The sequence below is a fragment of the Heliconius melpomene genome, chromosome 13 (assembly GCF_056956725.1).
Source record: "Heliconius melpomene rosina isolate 202511_hmr_F chromosome 13, ASM5695672v1, whole genome shotgun sequence".
NCBI lineage: Eukaryota > Metazoa > Arthropoda > Insecta > Lepidoptera > Nymphalidae > Heliconius > Heliconius melpomene.
In genome coordinates this window covers 12,721,713-12,739,713 of record NC_140401.1, presented here as the reverse complement: position 1 = coordinate 12,739,713, position 18,001 = coordinate 12,721,713, and the positions used below count along the sequence as shown (strand labels likewise).

At 32.5% G+C, this 18,001-nt stretch overlaps 1 protein-coding gene across 5 annotated transcripts in view; it reads left to right on the top strand.

Moving 5' to 3' along the window:
• Positions 1–18,001, top strand: part of brat (tripartite motif-containing protein brain tumor) — a 349,175-nt gene that overhangs the window by 182,926 nt on the left and 148,248 nt on the right. The gene's annotated exons all lie outside the window — the stretch shown is intronic.

Here is an 18,001-nt window from a genome sequence, read left to right as displayed (position 1 = left end):
TTAATATTGTTTATTTTTATTATGAAACCCGAATAAACACTACGAGTATCTTTAAAATATAATATTTTTTTAAAACTTATTCAGTCGGGGGAAACACTCACTGTTATTACAAAACTAACAAAGTGGGAAAATATTACTCAGAGGATTGAATTATTTTCATTTTCTCACTCCGGTAATAAGAAATAACGGCGTTGAGTTACACCTCTCAATACTCAAGTCTTGGAAATTTTATATAAATTAAGAAATAGAGTGTCTTCTCTTCTAGTATAGGCATACTATAGACCATAAGAGGTACAGCATGAAGCTACAAAAACATATTAGTGTGTATTTTAAACGGTTAGAAATGGTAAAAAAAGTAATAATAACTTCTGGGTAACACTATTTTCGCATTTTGTTTTGTCACTATCTGCTGCCTTTTAGAGAAAAACACTTTTCTAAAAAAATTATTTCTCAGTCAATGTGAAAAATATACGCCGTTAATAAAACAAGTTCCACCCGACCCATGAAAGTGTTAAAAACAAACATTCAATGTTTAAAAATATATAGCGAAGTAAACAAATGTTGTAAATATTCAATTCATCTCACTTTTATTCTACAAATAAAGTTGAAACTAGTCTTTCATATAAAAACAAAGGTATTTTCTAAAACTGCAACTGTTATTCGAGCTATGTAGAATTTCGGCCAAAAAAAATATTTGACGCGAAACAGCCTTTAAACAAAATAAGAATGTATTTGGATAGTATTTTATAGGTAAAAAGTATTTTTACTACAACACTATGTTTTACGTGCGGCTCCGCCCCCGTGGTCTTATAGATCTAAGTAAGAATTGAGTATGTTATGTGCCTCATCATCGGTCTACCTTGTCTTTAGTGATATATATGTGACAGATATGTGTACATACATACATAGACTCGTAAACACATTACCTTCCTTTGCGTCGCGCAATTGGGTAAAAATAGCTTTTATAACTTTTTATTATCTTACCATTAGCCTAGTCAAGTTATATATTTAGTTTATGCAACACATCCACACAAACAAGCTTCGCTTCGCTTCGCGGCTCTCGTTCTCGCTTTAGGTAAGGGAAGGAAATACTGAAAGAATCTAGTGTCAAGACGTTAAAAAATACAACGTAAGAGTATTTTACTGTTTTTAAATATTCAAAATTGAGAATTCTTTTATATTTAAATTCCAATGCAATTAATCAAAAAGTAGAAAAAAACTATATGGAATAACAACAACATATTTCTGCTACATTTTTATTTTTAAAATCAAATATGGCCATACCATTTAACGTGTATACCTATATTTTTGAACAATACAAATTTTTGTACATGAAAAATTTCCACATCAGCTTTGTTAAGTTTCTCAATAGTTTTCATATTAAGCATTTACTATTTTATAGTGGGTAGCCGCCGTCCTGGCACAGGCTCAGAATGTGAAAGATAAAAGTGTGGGTTCGATTCCCACTTAGGGTTACGAATTTTATGTTTTTCGCATTAATTCGCAAATTTCGCATATAACACACTGTGAACCTAAAGCAATCTATTACGCAATTAGTAACACTCTTAATAATTTCCATATATATAGGTATTAGATTACTATAATCTATTGCTAATTTATATGATAACCGCAATGCAGTAAGTTCTTACTTGACGTGCTCGTTCAAACCAGCAGAAACGTGAAGAGGCTCCTATTACAAAGCACGTATTCATTGACAAAGACCTAATTACCTGCTAGTGACGTGACGGTGTGTGTATACTATGTAGGTATGTATGTTTCAATTATAGCTGTCGGTTTAACACTGTTAGAATCACTCTCAATTTATTAACAAATTTAAAAAATCATACATTTATATTCTATCAGTGTTATTGGTTGGTGTTTTTTTTGCTAATAGATTCAGTTTACAGACATTTTGTACTGTTTTTTATGTAGGAGGGACATGCTATATGCGGAATATAGCGTGAAGCAAAAAAAATAATGAAAATGAGAAAATAATGAACCCAGAACCACTAAACACTGGTTCTTATTTCTCAGACATAAGGAGGTCTCATTAAGAATATTTACTTTACCAAAAGCTTATTTCTTTCCTTTATCCAAGTTTTCTGCTGCAAACTAGATATTTTGTATTGAAAATTCCTGTAGCTTTTTGTAAAATTTTCATAACGAACCTGCCGATTGTTAGTCTTTGAGTGACATTATACGGAACTCTAAAATGTTTAAAGAATATTAATATTGATCTATGAAAATTTGTTTTTAAAAGAATATTTTCTTGCTCCTATATTGCTTATTTCCTACTCAAATGGGTAGGTATATTAAAGCTTTTTAGACATATAGGCCTTGTAGTACGACATATGTTTTCTTTTTATATTTCTCTCATTCAGAGTTGTGAGTAGAAAGAACGTAAGCATTGAATTGAGAAATTTAGCTTTTCCTCTATCTCAAACAACATAAACATAATATATCTATATATGTATTTTTTTCTCAACTTTAAATGAAGGCGATGGCTGTGGTAACAGACGAGACTTCCTTAAAGGCGTCGTATTAGTATGTGAATGCATAAGTTTTAGCGAGAAGATCGGATTTACCGGTGAGTCCCACAGTACCTAGTGCTAAAACACTCCGTTCCTCACTTTTTCAAATTTTCGCAAAATTGCGTATTGACTGGTGGAACTCAACCCCACGCTATAATTATAAAAGCGGGAAAATTAAAATAATTGAACAAAATCCCGAGTGGGGATCCTATGTAAATGTATATATAATAAAAACGTATTACGTTTAACTCTTATTTTAAAGAGCACGTGATATATTTACGCTGTTACGATTTTAAAATATGTAAATGCAGATTTCACGAGATTATTCAGTTTAAATATTTTAAAACGGAAATAGTGCCTCGAGCCTGAACGTATGATGTTATATCCGTTGTTATTATTATTTTTATATATTTTAAAAAACATATAGAGATTTAAATATTAAATGCTGTCATTTAATCTTGTATTTGTAGATTTTAAAGTTTTTTTAAATATATGAGTGTGATACTTGGGTTTACATGGTAAGCGTTTATATGAAAGAAAATAATATGAGTGCCGTATCTATGAATCGGTGGTTTTGGATTCGATTCCCACTCGAGGGATGTTATTTTTGTATTCCTCCGCTCTTTCAATATAAAACGCGGGATTGAATTCTTCAATTTAACAAGCACTTTTGAATTCTCGAGAACAGCGTGACTCTAAATAACCTCCCGTTGATCTACAATGATGAAATTGGTACGGAACCCTCTACAGGTGCGTCCAACTCACACTTGATTGGTTTCTTATATTTTAATATGTAGCATTTGCAGCACGAAGTTATGTAAACTACAAATACAAAAATAAAGCCTCCGACACAGTCGAGGAACATCAAAGTTCAATTTCGTTAGTAGCAATTTGCGTCTAAAATCGCGTTCCTTTTACTTTATATTTAACGTTTTACTCCACTCATGTGAGCATACTATATTGCTGCTATATAAAGGAGATAAATATAAAATATACTATTTTATGTTTATATACGTTTTGATTTTGTTTAAAAACTGGAAGTAAAGTTCCTTTTTAGGATTCCACAACTCAAAAGGAAAAAATCCAAACTATTACAGGATCAATTTGTTGTCCCTCTGTCAAGTCCATTTATCTCAAGATCGCGTAAATGTATCAAGCTAAAATTAATCTCAAATATTGATATCTACAGTCTCTTGGAGTACAGACAAAATCAAATTTGTAATTGTGAAATTTGGCGCGAAGTGAGAATTTATTATGCGAATAAGCAATGAAAATTTATCGGTATTTCATAGGAAAAAGAACATTCCAATTTTATATTTGTAGATCATACACATGGAACACTTAAATTTGTCATTTTTTATATTTTGTGCTTATCTATTTATTGATTTAATATTGAAATTGGTACGAAACTCTCGGTGTGTGAGTCCTGCTCACACTTGACAGGTTTAAAATTTTTAATTATTAAATCTATATAATTAAAAAAAAACTCTTTCGTTACTTAGTGATCGACAGACAACGATTATTTACGTAAACTTAAACGATCGTCCTCTATAGCATTACACATTTGGTAGTATCTCCGCTTTATTTAGTAGCAAACTTCGTTTTGCCGAGAACTCATTAGTCGGACCGTCTCTTCATTTTCTACTTAAGTGAAAAAATTTTTTAGCGAAAATCTCTGAGCTATTAGCGCCGTGTTCAGTTTTATTTACAGGCGTTTGTATAGTGCTGATATATTGTTTTACGATATTTATTTCCGCATTCACACTGATTACCCATAATCACTGATCATCCATATGAAATAAAATGGTAGTTGTGGGTTCGATTGCCACTCGGGGAGTGGTAATCGACTGTAAATGATTTCATGATGTCTTTTTGGACAAAGTGTCTAACCATTCAATTTTTTCCGCCTACCCCGCTATATGTAGGCCAAATCGTGAAATTGGAAAAAAAATAAAAATTTAAATCATATGCTCATAGCTCATCATTACGGCATTTCCTTATTTAATAAAAAAAATAATTAAAAAGGAATAAGGAATTTCAGGAAGTCCTCTCGGCGCTTTCCTAAACACCTCTAAAAACCTACATACCAATTTCAGCGTTCCACGCCGCGTAATTTCCCTTCTTTGTCTGTTAGTCACTAATAAATGGAAGCATTTTATCTGAGTAAATTTTCTGTAACATATATTAAATAATCTACCAATACATAAATTCTTATTAAAAGACAGTAAAATTTTCCGTACATTACATCAAATCTAAAAAGCATTATACGTGGCAAGTAAAACTTGGGGCATGAATTCATTAATCCTATTTCAGATGCAGGTATAAAGAGTTCCCAAGTTTTTCCTTTTACGTGTTTTTATAGGTTTTCGGTACTCCCAATGGCAGGGAGTTTGCAGTTTCAGCAGTTTTGAACGGCTGATTGCATTTTAATGGCGTATATTAATGGATTCTGATTTTTGTAAGAGGGTTTTAATGTTTTTTTATAGGAAAAGTGTAGTCATTTTTAGTTATTATTATGTGAGAATGTTTTTTGTAGAAAAAAATATAATATGTATTGGTTCTGGGGTTTGAATCCTATGCAGTAAAATATAGGTAATAGGTTTAATATAAAGCAGTCAGTGGTCCTTAAAGCTGTAACAAGGCTTGGATTCCGTTCCCCAGCAAGCATTAAATGAGATCGAGTGGAATTAAGGCGATGGAATAAAGCTTTGTTTTTTCTGTAATCGAAACATATCACAACAATTTCTTGTTGTTTTCTAATGTCTTTTTGTGACTTACAGCATAAATGAAATACGAGGATAAATATTAAGTGAAAAAACACGCAATGCTTCCGGAATTCGGTGAAAAGTGGAGAATGTATTGTCTTAACACTAGGTTCCCTCTGCCTATCCTGCTGTGTGCGGGATACAGCATGAACCTGAATTTATTTATTTTTTAAGTGAAACATTTAAAAACATATTTATTAATGATATCTGAAGAATGTGATTTTATAAATTAAATTTCCCTACGCTAGTGATAAAGCTCGGCGCCCAAATTGCTCCACAACACACGAAATTTCTTAAAAATTGTACAGTAAGTGGACAATGGTAAGTCTAGGTTTCATCATATAAGCGGCGAAATTCCTAACTTACTTAGAGTAAAATATCTAATTTCGCTGAAACTAGACAAGGGAGGAATTTTAATTACTTTTGTTAGAAATACAGATATTTGCCCTGTCTGCTTAGACTGACAATATGAGTGTTTCAAATAGTAAAATAGTATAACTTTCGTGTATAATAATGCGTAAGTCTTTAGATAATATATTGTTTTAATTAATTTTACTTCTGGAGAAAGGAAAAGAAAGTCTATTAAATATTTTTGAAAATTTGACATTTGTCAGCGTACCTATAAGATTTAACGGAAAGATAGTATATATAGAATCCTTTACTTTTATTAGAAGGCTAAAGGTTATTTATTATTAATTCATTCTATATTTTAAGCAAACATTTATAGCTTAACCCTATAACTAGAAAACACAAAGACGCTCTATCCTCTACTTGTTTGAGTATACTCGTATTTGATGAGATGCAATGCAAAATGAATGAAATTTATTCCAAACTATCCCAAGAGACGTACGTATGCTTTGATTGAGTTCTGCTTTGTCAGTTCCTTATCTGAAACGTGCTGAGAATTCACTTTGTTATAAGGATAGATGTCAGACCCAGGCTGGCTCTTTATATATTGTCAGTTAGTTTAACCCCTGAAAAGAAAGGGGTGTTGTACTTTTTAAAAAGTCTATGTGTGTATGAAAGTGTGTTTGTAGGTATGTATCTGTATGTCCGTCTATTGCATATTAACTCTAAAACGGATGATTCAGATTTTTTTGTTTCGAATGTTATTTAATCGAGAGTGTTTTTAGCTATAATTTAAAAAAATATATTCGCCGCCGCTTATAGATTATGATTTTTTTTAAGTCCGAAGCTAGTTTGTATTGGACTTTTTTAATTATCAATTATTATTTATATATGGAAATTTATTCACAGTCAATCTTGCATTAAATTTCGCCCCTATGGTCAAATTAAAATTTCAAGTAGATATGTACGTATGTGCCATACATCTTAAGTGAACGAGGTAAGTCTGTCCGTGACCATAAGCTTAGATAGTTACATCCAAACGTCATATCTTCTATATATATAAAATCGAAAGGTCACTCACTCATCACGAAATCTCAGAAACTACAAGTGCTAGGAATCTCAAATTTTGCATAGGAGTTACTTATAGGACGTAGGTGCTCGCTAAGACGGGAATTTGCAATATTCGATTTCTAAAGGGTTGTTTTTGGGGTCGAAAGTTTGTATGAAACTTCGTTACTACAAATGCTAGAAGTCTCAAATTTTGCATAGACGTCACTAGGACGTAGTCATGGAGACAGAAATTAATAATAACATAGTTCACGCGGGTGAAACCGCGAGTGGGCCGCTAGTAACTTATATAGCCTTTCACAATAAATCGACTATTTGATACAAAAATATTTTTTCTACTTGAACCAGTAGTTCCCGAGATTCCTTTGTTTAACCAAACAAACTTTTCAGCTTTATAATATTATTATAATTGCATGTTGATTGACACTTAAAAAAGTGCATATTTTACTCTAGTGGATGTATAAAAGAAAAAAATAAATGTAATTTTAACGAAATTATTAACATTATTTATTCATATTGTAAGATAAGTCTCATTTCATATTAATATTTTTGATATGTTGCATCCGCGCTGGATATTTACGACTCGCTTATTTGTAATTTAAAATGAATACTTGCATTTTAAATATATATGAATTAATGATAAAGTAATGGATTCGTGGCGCGGTTGGAAAGTTTGTGGTGATGTGTAGTGTAGTCGGGGATTCAATTTCAAACCATTGAAAAATAAAAATAATATATATAATATAGCTCCAGCTCTATCCCGCTTATGGCAGCGTAGGCAAAGGGAACCTAGTGTTAATACACACCGTTCCCACTAAGCAAATCTAGATGCCACCCACACCCAGACGCTGTGCCGTTGTGCTACGGCCACGGAACGGAAGGACGTTAAAATTTACAATTTAGGGAAATACTACGGCTTGTTAGACAAAGTGCCACCGTGTGATAATTAATCTACTGATAAAATACTTCCTCAAAATTATATGCCGAATTTGGTTTTAATGGAATTTGATATTTAATTTAAAAGTAATTATTATTAAGTGTGATTTTTAAAGTATTTTTTTTTTATACACACTTATCTAGTAGTATAACAAGAGAATTGTCTAACAGAATAACATTTTTGTTTCAGGTAATATCATTCGTTACTCTAACACGCCATGCGAGATACTCAAGTAATTAGAGAGAATGACGAATTACTTTGTCTCAGCCTTTAATCTTTACATTAAGTTGCTAAGCAACGTAGGTAGAGCAATCTGAATATGTTCTTAGGATTTGAAGTCATTTTAAATATCATAGAAGGTAAGGTATGTATTTGTAAATATTTTTTTGCTTTACGATTTCCCCCGCATATAGCAAGGTAATTAGAAAGAGCTTAGTGTAGAGACTCTCCGTTCCTTGCTTTATGGCAAATTTCTTAAGTATAAATAGTGAGATTTATACCGCCTACTGTTGTTGTTTTTAGACCGTCGTGGTGCAGAGGCACAAGCGTGCGACTGTTAACACGACGGTTGTGAGTTCGATTCCCAATCAGGGGAATGAAATATTTAATATGTTAATTTTCAAAGGAATGTCATAATGGGAACGGACTGTCTTAACATTAGATCCCCAGGTCCGCTCTGTTTATCCTGCTATATGTGGAATACAGTATGACGATCAAGAAAAATAGTTTTAAATATACCTCTGATCATAATACCATCGCTCTTTGCGTATTCTCTCTGTTTTACTCATTGTAGAGTCAAAAAGAGTTACTCGTAAATCATATTTTTTAATTAAAAAAATAAAATGTTATATTTCGTTATTTTCATTTCTCTACTCTTATACAACAAAGAAACAGCACATTGTATGTAGGTAGAGCAATATTAATATTATGTATCGTATATGAGACATAATAAAAGGAAATTCAAGGACTTTCTTAATAAATAAAAAATACACTATTTTAACTGCAAAAGATAAAAATTCAAAAACAATTCTTATTACTTTCAACCCTCCCTGAAGCAGTACTGTCATTGTATTGTATTCACCGCCGTTATTACATCTTCCGACTGTCGACACAAATTTATATTTCTACAATAGACTAGGTATCTTAACGCAAACGTCTTGATTTGTCGTGTTTTTATAACGACAATCCGTTTGGAATAAACGTTTAATTTTTCCTTTGGAGTTAATTCTTTTCCCCCTTATTTGATAATGATGTGATTCTCTCTTTTTGCCAATTTTACGTTGTCTCTCGCGTATAGCAGGGTAGGCGTGTTGAGTGGCGAAACCCAACGCCGCGCTTTGCCTCGTTGAATAAACATATTCCAATATTGAACATATTAAAAAATTATAAATAGAAATGTTTTTAGATATTAAATAAATATATTACGCATGATTTATATATTTAAAATCTACTCCTTCTAAATCGGTTAAATAACTTTTCGTTTCTACCACCGCGTCAAGCGAACCGCGTCGCCCCAAACGAACGCATTCAACGGAACACGCACTAATTTCGTTATACCTTGTTGTATATAACTTTTGTACACATGCTTCTATTAGCTAGTTCATGCCTTTGACTTTGGCTGAACGTTTTAATTTTATATAATTCTTAATTTATATTTCGTAAAGGCACAAGTGTACGACTGTATATATGACGGTTGTGGGTTCGATTATTACTTTGGGCAATATTTTTTTTTATATTTTCATATTCAACCGCCTGGTTAGACGGAGCTTCGGGAGAAAGAGTCAGACTTCAATAGGAATGGCACAACCATTGATTAAATACCCTCTCAGGGATATTAAATTATTTTAATTTATCCTCTGGTGCCAAATACAGCGGTGTTGAGTACCGCCACTAAACACGCTAAGACCCGAATTCGGGTGGAAATCAGAGAACTGAATGTTTTAGATTTTTTGTCTTGTCTTAGTGCATTAGATTGTCTCGGCCTACCCTGCTATATTAAAATGTCTCTATATTAAAACGGTTACGTTTGTCCTTTACGGCGATGTATGAGATTATTTTATACAAACGAGTCTCAAGATATCTTTTTTTGTGCACATGTAAAGTTACCTAGTACTAATTTATCCAGCCTTCAGATACGGTGGGTAGGTAGATGATCAAATTACATAGTTTCAGGTTACGCTTTTGAAGAGTTCCTGTAATTTCAAGGTGGTCTTTGGACAGGTTTCGAAATATTGCACCGAAATGCATGAAAATCGTTATTTTTTTAAGCGAATTAAAATATAAGTTTTGTGTAAGTTTTTGTTAAATGATAGAGCTAAACAATCAATCAATAGAAGACTCTTTTTAATTGGCATCAATATGATACTATTTTAACGTCTGTTTTTTTAAGCAAACATTTAAAAAAAAAAATCTATTTATCCGGAATAATCTCCGGAGCTGTTGAACTAATTTTTCTAACTAAATTCCCGCGTTTAATCTGCGACAGTATCTATGTAAATACTACCGAGGTAAATACAAAATAAGGAGCAAAAGTGCATAAAATTTAAAATTCAAATAACTATTTACTTTGTGAATACAACATTATAAAATTATACTAAAAGTACTAACCAATTTTCCAAGAATACACGTACATAAATAATAGTATCGTTCAGTAGTGCAGACCCGCGGGCAGTGGCCTTCAGTGGCGGAACTGAACGCCGCGCTTTATCTTATTAACAAAGCGAGATAATAAAAATCACGTCATACTCATATAATTTCATTATTTAGTTTTAAACCTTATTTTCTCCTTAAGTTTTCAGCTCATTTCCGCCCTTTGCATCGTTATTGTCGTCCCTTTCAGATATATCACTAACGATAAGGACCGAAAGTGATTAAGAAACAAACATCAGCATCAGTAATAGCTGTAGTTGAACACTCGTTTACGTTTGATATTTAACCGTTAACCAATAAACAGACTTAACTGTACGTGATAGAACTTAAATTTCTTTGCATTGATCGGCAATTGCTTTTCTTCGTAATTAACACTAATGTTAAGTTTATTTTTAATCAGGTCAGTCATACGCATTTTTTTACCTTAAAAGCAGATAGGCAAAGAGAAAATAAAAAACTAAAATAAAAAACTCCATTCCCAACCTTACGCCCAATTTAGACATTGTGTGCTGCGTGACGGAACCCAACGTCTCGCTGGCTTGACAAAAGGAAACCAAAAGATTTCATTACCTTAAATGAGAATCAAACCCTCAAGCACAACGTTTACCCGCGTCTTTTGAACCTACGCCTCTTAAAAACTGTTGGATGATTTCCAAAAGGCACTGGTTCGAGTCCCGCTACCTTCAAAATATTATACGTTTTCAAAAAATAGAAGACAATTTCTCAAAGATAACATTCTTATCCTATATTCTATCTTCTATCAATAGACTATCCAATCGTTACGCCCATACAAACTACAATAGATATTTATACTTGGTCGCACTTACCCCAGCTTGAGTTTTGTTTCAACAAACCCCGTACATATTTGAATTTGAATTTTTATTTTTGAGCATTGTGAACGTAAAATTTGTATGACACTGTGTTTCCGATTTTTCGTTTTCATATTTTATATAAATGTGTTTTTGAAATGGTATTGTTTTTTTATTATTTTGAAACTAGCTTTTAGCTTTTCACCTCTGTATTCATATGGAAATAACTAAGGGTATCATTCTTAGTGCCCTAACTAACTTAACTGATGTAATCGTGATGAATGAAATACCTAAAAATATTTTTTTCAATTCGAACCAATGAGATTAGTGCGTTCATCTAAACAAACTCTACAGTTTTATAATATTTATCACAGCAAATACTTATTAATAATAATCTTACATAAGTTTTAAATGTTATATAGTGTAAGTATACTAAGCGCGATGGTTATTGGTTTAATTCCCACTTGTTATTTATCTGTCTGTGTATATTAGGCCAGAGGCTCCCTAAATTTCAACTTTCTGATTCGAGTCGATTCTTCGTTGTCTGCCAGTCACTCAATATCGAACCAGTTAAGTATATATCTCTCTAAATATGTAATTCAATAAAAAGTAACAAAATTTTAGAACTGAATATTGTTAAAATGAATTGCACTATTTATAAGAGCATTTAAAAGGACATTACAATATAATTTGACACTAAAAGCCTTTACATTAGTTCCACCGTCTAATTAACACGTATATGACCATATTAGTGCTAAAATATCGTTTTTACTAATCGCTTCTAGCTGTGTTAGAAGCTTAGTTCAGAATTGGTATTAGGATATGTAGTTTCAGGGTTAAATTACATCTAATGTCTCATGGAATTGAACGTGTTGTCTAAAAAACAGGCCAAGCGCGAGTTGGACTCGCGCGACAGTTATACCGTTATCTATAAAAAAAGGCAAAAAAATCAAGCTTGTTATATAAGAGCTCCCTTAAATATTTATTTTATTCTGTTTTTTAGTATTTATTAAAATAGCGGCAACAGAAATACATCATCTGAGAAAATTCCCTGTTTAATAAGGAGAGAAATGTAAACAATTGATACTCCGGGGTGGGGACCAAACCCACAATCATTACCTTTCGGTCGTGGCTCAGTGAAACAAGCTCTGACGGTAAACGGAACCGTACCCACAAGGTAAGGATGAACGAAGAGCGGCGTTGAATTCAGCCACTTAACAATATTTTGAAAAACAAGTTGCGGTGCATAGGGAGCGAAGTTTCTTAACACTAAGTTCCCTCTGCCTACCCTGCTGCTGCTGCTGCTATACAGCGTGAAGCTAAAAAAGTTATTTTTCTAAAAGAATCTTCTTGAAATCTTTCTTAGAACTCACGTCTATTCTAAAACACAATAGAAAACTCAAATTAAAAAAATATACATAAGTAGAATTAAGCCATAATTCTACTTATAAGTTTAAGCCAAGGGATAAATATCCCCTATATGGTTTTCATAAACAATTTTTAACCTTACGGCCTTGCTATGAATAAAACAATTCATCTGATCGTATGGAGGCAGTTTCCTCAGAAGAATCGTAAATAACGCAGGCTCTGGGACTGCAAAAGATTTACAATCCACCTTTCCATTTGGATAAAAGCATTTTACACCAAGCTTGCCGGCTTGGCATCTTGCTTCTGCATTGATATGAATATTCAATTGATAATGAATGAACAACTGTTGTTGTGAAAGTGGCACATACTGTGTGTGTGTGGAACTGACTAATTTGAAAGAAAATTTGTATTTGATAAATGATATAAAAAAACAATTTAAAAAAATACAAAAAATGTGTCATACACTCGTATATTAAAATAAAAGGCCGCCTTTGACTTTCTTTATCAAGTTGTCCCTATTAATAAAAGATAATTTGACACTAAACTTTCCCTCTCTATCTCTCCCAATGGCTACTTCGCATTATACAATTATGTTGTTGAAAGAAATAACGTATTATTGTATTTTTCTTTACATAATAAGCAATTTTATTCTTATGCAAATGTTTTTTAACAAATCTTATATAAGAAAGTTACACATTGAAATTTAATATAAATATATCTAAATTTTTTACAAACTAAGCGTATTTTCAATGAATAACTAACCGTTTCAGCGTTTCAGTTTTCTGTGATAAACAAAAAACTACTAATTAACACTGATCATATTCATGCATTGTGTTCCGCCACTCAGTTCTAGAATTCAGGGGAAAGTGCGGAACGGAAGTGTCTTAATGGGAACAGAGCGTCGTAACACTTGGTTTCCAGGACCCCTCTACCCTACTATGTGCGGGAGACAGCGTGAAGTTACAAACAAACAAATAAACATATATAATTTCTTAACTATTCCTTATAGTTATATAGTTTTACTAGGTTTCCATTAAAATTAGCGTCCGTTCAGCCAAAACACGGACATCCGGCCACCAAGCAATGGCGGCCACCTTTTCACTATTAGGTTGTTCATCAAAGTTAGCGCGTTGAATCATGAAACCCATTTCGAACTACACAACACAACGTATACCTCTGATATTATTACGACCACAGCACCCCCTAGTCTGGACGTCTAGCCGTCTGGCGTAACCCCATACAGCTAACACAATCATAACGAATTTAAACCTTAAAACAAAGCCATAGAGACTGTAAATAACAATGAAATACGCGGTAGAATTGACAGTATTTGAGCTTTATCGTATAGTAGTAGAGTCCAATCGGAAGGAATACAGTGAGGAACACATTTTAAACTCTATCCCGTTGGGCTAAAGTGCAGCCAAATTATAACGTTGCTAGGCAACAGCGTCTATAGTTATATGAGTCATCTACATTGACTCATCAGTGCATCCAATTTAGGTATGGATATTTGGAAGGGTGCATTGCATGCGTTATATTATACAAATTTCAACTTTAAACGTCCATTTTAAAGGCGAATATTCGGTGAAAATTGCTATATTTCGGGCTAATTACGTTATATTTCTCTTTTGAGGGCGACATAGAAGCCCTGGCGGAGGTAATCGATTCGGAGAGACAGTCATCCGATAGCATTGATGTTCGGACATTAGGGGGTTGTAATTTACAGCCCAAATATGACTGCATAAATATATCGATGTTAATTTAATCTGAAAACGGCAATCAAAGGCTTTTTTCGAACGAAACACTTGCTTTGTCGGTGCCAATTATGTATCAATAAAATGAGCTATCCAGAATACCAAAGAAAATATGAAAAGGAAAGAAGACGTTTTAAAAAATAAGTAATTACTCTTTATTTTGTTCCTCTTTATAATTATGCCTTTTCACTTTAAATTCAAAAGCGTCGCTTTGAATGGTGAGGCCCAAAGCCGTTACGCCTTGAAGACAGACAGACAAGTCTGTATTCAGTATGAAATTATGAATCTTATTTATTTGGATAGTATAGGAAGAATTATAAGGATGTCTACACAATCCGATTATACCACAATATTATGTTAAAAACTCTAAAAAACTTAACATTATTTAAAATATCTTTCTTATAAGATCGAATTAGTCAGTAAAAACCATCTCCGAATAAGAAACCTCTTTCGTTGTTTAAAAAGTTAACAAAAGCTCTATTTAAGAATGCTTACGTACGTTTAAATTTGCCTATTTTGAATAAAATTGTAATAATATGTTACAGTTCTTATATGTCTTCTAAAACAAGAATTTTTTTCCGAAGTGTGAAACAATATTTGAAAATGTCTAAACTAAAAATTACTCACAAATTGAATTTGAACCCATAACCTAATCGCATCTATTATTTTTTGTTTCAATAGCGACGTGACTATACATATTATATAGCTATATGAATTCTTCCAACTCAACATTGTCATACAGACATGTCCCTTTTTATTGAAAGAATGAGGGCGTAGTTCCGCTACACTTTTTATTTCTTATTTTGTCAGTAGAAAAGTGGATTCAATTATGTACTACGTGTAATGGTTATGCGATAACGTAGAGCAGTCCTGTCGTTTTGGTTGTGCTTAAAATATATAGCTTTGTCTTTAAAATATATAAAATTTGAATATGATATGTATCGATTAATGATATGTTAGATAATTAACAAAATTTATATATCCCCGGATAAGGAACTGCATACTTTGAGTTTACTTTTTTATTAAAATTATATTATAAGTTTCTCTATATGAATTATTTTGATTTCTTCAAGACAAAGCGATGCGATTTGTTCGGACACACAATGTGCAATGTCTCGAATATTAGACGGTGTGCGGGGATCGGAGTTTCTATACACAAAGTACCCTCTGCCTAAGTCTCTTTTTGTTGTGAAAGTATATCTCATATAGAAGTAAGGCAACGAAGTTGCGGGCGACGACTAGTTAGTATTTTATAATCTTTTTGTATAGAATTTTTTACTTGTTCTTATATAAATAGATGTAGCAAAATCCCAAGTCATATATTTATGTGTAAGCCGATACTTTCAAGTAAAGAACCCGCAGCTCAAACCACTAACGTCCTACAAACGGAAAAATTCCAAAAATTCACAACATTTATGCCAAGATTTTACTTAATTAAAGTAGCTTAACTTACATTCTACATGCACATCCAATGGATTACATTACTTAAATCCCGTTGTGTATATTCTTTTAGCGTAACGCAACTTTTTTAAAAGAAACCCGCCGTACCGCAGTGGTATAGCGTCACACCGTAAACGCGAGGATTGTGGGTTTGGATCTATTCTCAATAGAAATACCTTCATGTTGTATTCTGCACATAGCGTGGCAAGTACAGAGACCCTGGGTATGTAGTACTAAGATACTCTGTTGCCATTAAAAATTGTCCGTTCCCCACTTTCCGCCAAATTCTCGAGGCATTGCGTGTTGAGTGGCGAAACTCAACGCCGCGCTTTGGTTCGTTACCAGACCAAGGAAACGAAAATGGTAAATATTTCATTCCCTCCGGTGAGAATTGAACCCACAACCATTGCAAATAAATGTCTACTAAGAGAAGAAACAAAGAAATATTTAAATAACAAATCAGTAAAATTATTTCAGAGATTCCATTTCGTGTTTGACACGAGTCAACTACCCAAATTATATTAAAAGGCGGTTTTTGTACCAGCTTCCAGCAACTTCGGCGTTTGGGGTGTTCAAAATTAAAAATAGATCCCTCTCTCTTTGAAATTTTAAAATAAACTTGGTGATTATTTGGATTGTATGTAGATTTGTTTAGGGTGTAAAATGTACTCATGTTTCTTAGATACACATGGAATTCTATTATATATGAGAAATTATTTCGTTAGCTTTCATTTTTCGTTATATTTAATTAGTTGCTTCTTTTCATAGTTATATTGCTTTTATTTATTATTGTTTTAATCAGAAGACCATCACGAACGATGCCCTCTTGACATAATGTACATGTGTTGAAATTATATTATGAATTATGATACGAATTTTAAATCTACTAAAAAGATTCTCTACAAATATTGATATATACTCGTATATGAAAAAAATGTTGAGGGACGGAAGTATCTTAATGTGAACGAAGTGTATATGCGGGAAACTAATAAAAAAAAGATTAATAAGTTTCAAAAAATCAATTTTAATAATTTTTACCAATGCTAATTCAACATGTTTGAAATACAAATACTAGCTGCAGTGTTATATAAAAAATTTGCAACTTCAATAATTTCCATCTTAGTAGGCAATTAATGTATGTCACAATCACGAGAGCTAGCTCTGTTTCATAATGAATTTTACTTGTCACTGCCGTTTTTCCTTTTATGTCTGCAGTCTGCACCTTTGTGGACAGGCCATCGTATTTAATAGTTTTAAGCGTATTTATGGATCATTTGATTATGATGAATTGAAAATAGTGCAATATTTTGTGTGTATCCCACACACAGCAGGGTAGGTAGAGGGAACCTAGTTTTAACACACTCTGTTCCCCACTTTCCCCCTATTTTTTAAGACATTGCACGTTGAGTGGCAAAACTCAACGCCGGGCTTGTTGCCAGAATGAAGAAATGAAAATATTAATATTTCATTCCCTCAAGTGGGGATTGTGTCACTGCGTCACAACGGCCTCAAAAAAAATATATAGTATAAAGTTTACTTCTATATAATTTTTGTAAGTACTTACCAATTTCCATGTCATGTTTACTTTAACCTCTCACAATCCAACCATTTTCACAACATTTATTTCTATGAAATATTCATAGAAATAAATGTGAAATGTGTGAAATAAATTCCAGTATCTCCAGAGGGGGCTTCCCAATTTTTATTTCTCGTAAACTCTATGTATTTACTTACCCTGCTACAGGCTATATAGCAGCGTAAAGTTAAAAAAAATTACGTCAATCAAAAATGGACAAATTTGTAACTAAGTTATCAATAATGCAATTTACTTTGCAATAATTAAATAATACTTCAAGTAAAAACAAATTATTAGGACACATTTTATCACTGTACAACGTGATATTAATATATTTTAAACGCCCTTACCTCATTACACGTGCAATAAACGATGGACAAATATTGTCCAACCGCATTTCAAAACTATTTTTCACATATTATTTTAACAAAATTAGTATTGAATAGTTTAAATTTAGTTTATACCTACTTACGTTTTTCTTCTTTTATGTTATAAAACAAAAAAAAAACTTGTACCTTATACAACACGCGTAAAATTACTATTATAATTTACTAATATTTTTATATTACTAATACCGTATATAGCAGTGTATACGGTACGATATAGAGGGCACCGGAGAACCTAGTGTTAAGAAGGTCCTTCCCATAAAGAATCTACCATCTCCACTTTTCACCGAATTCTAAAGGCATTGCGTATCGTGTGGCGAAACTCAACGCCGCGCTTTTGTTGAACAGAACGAGGGTAACAATATTAAAT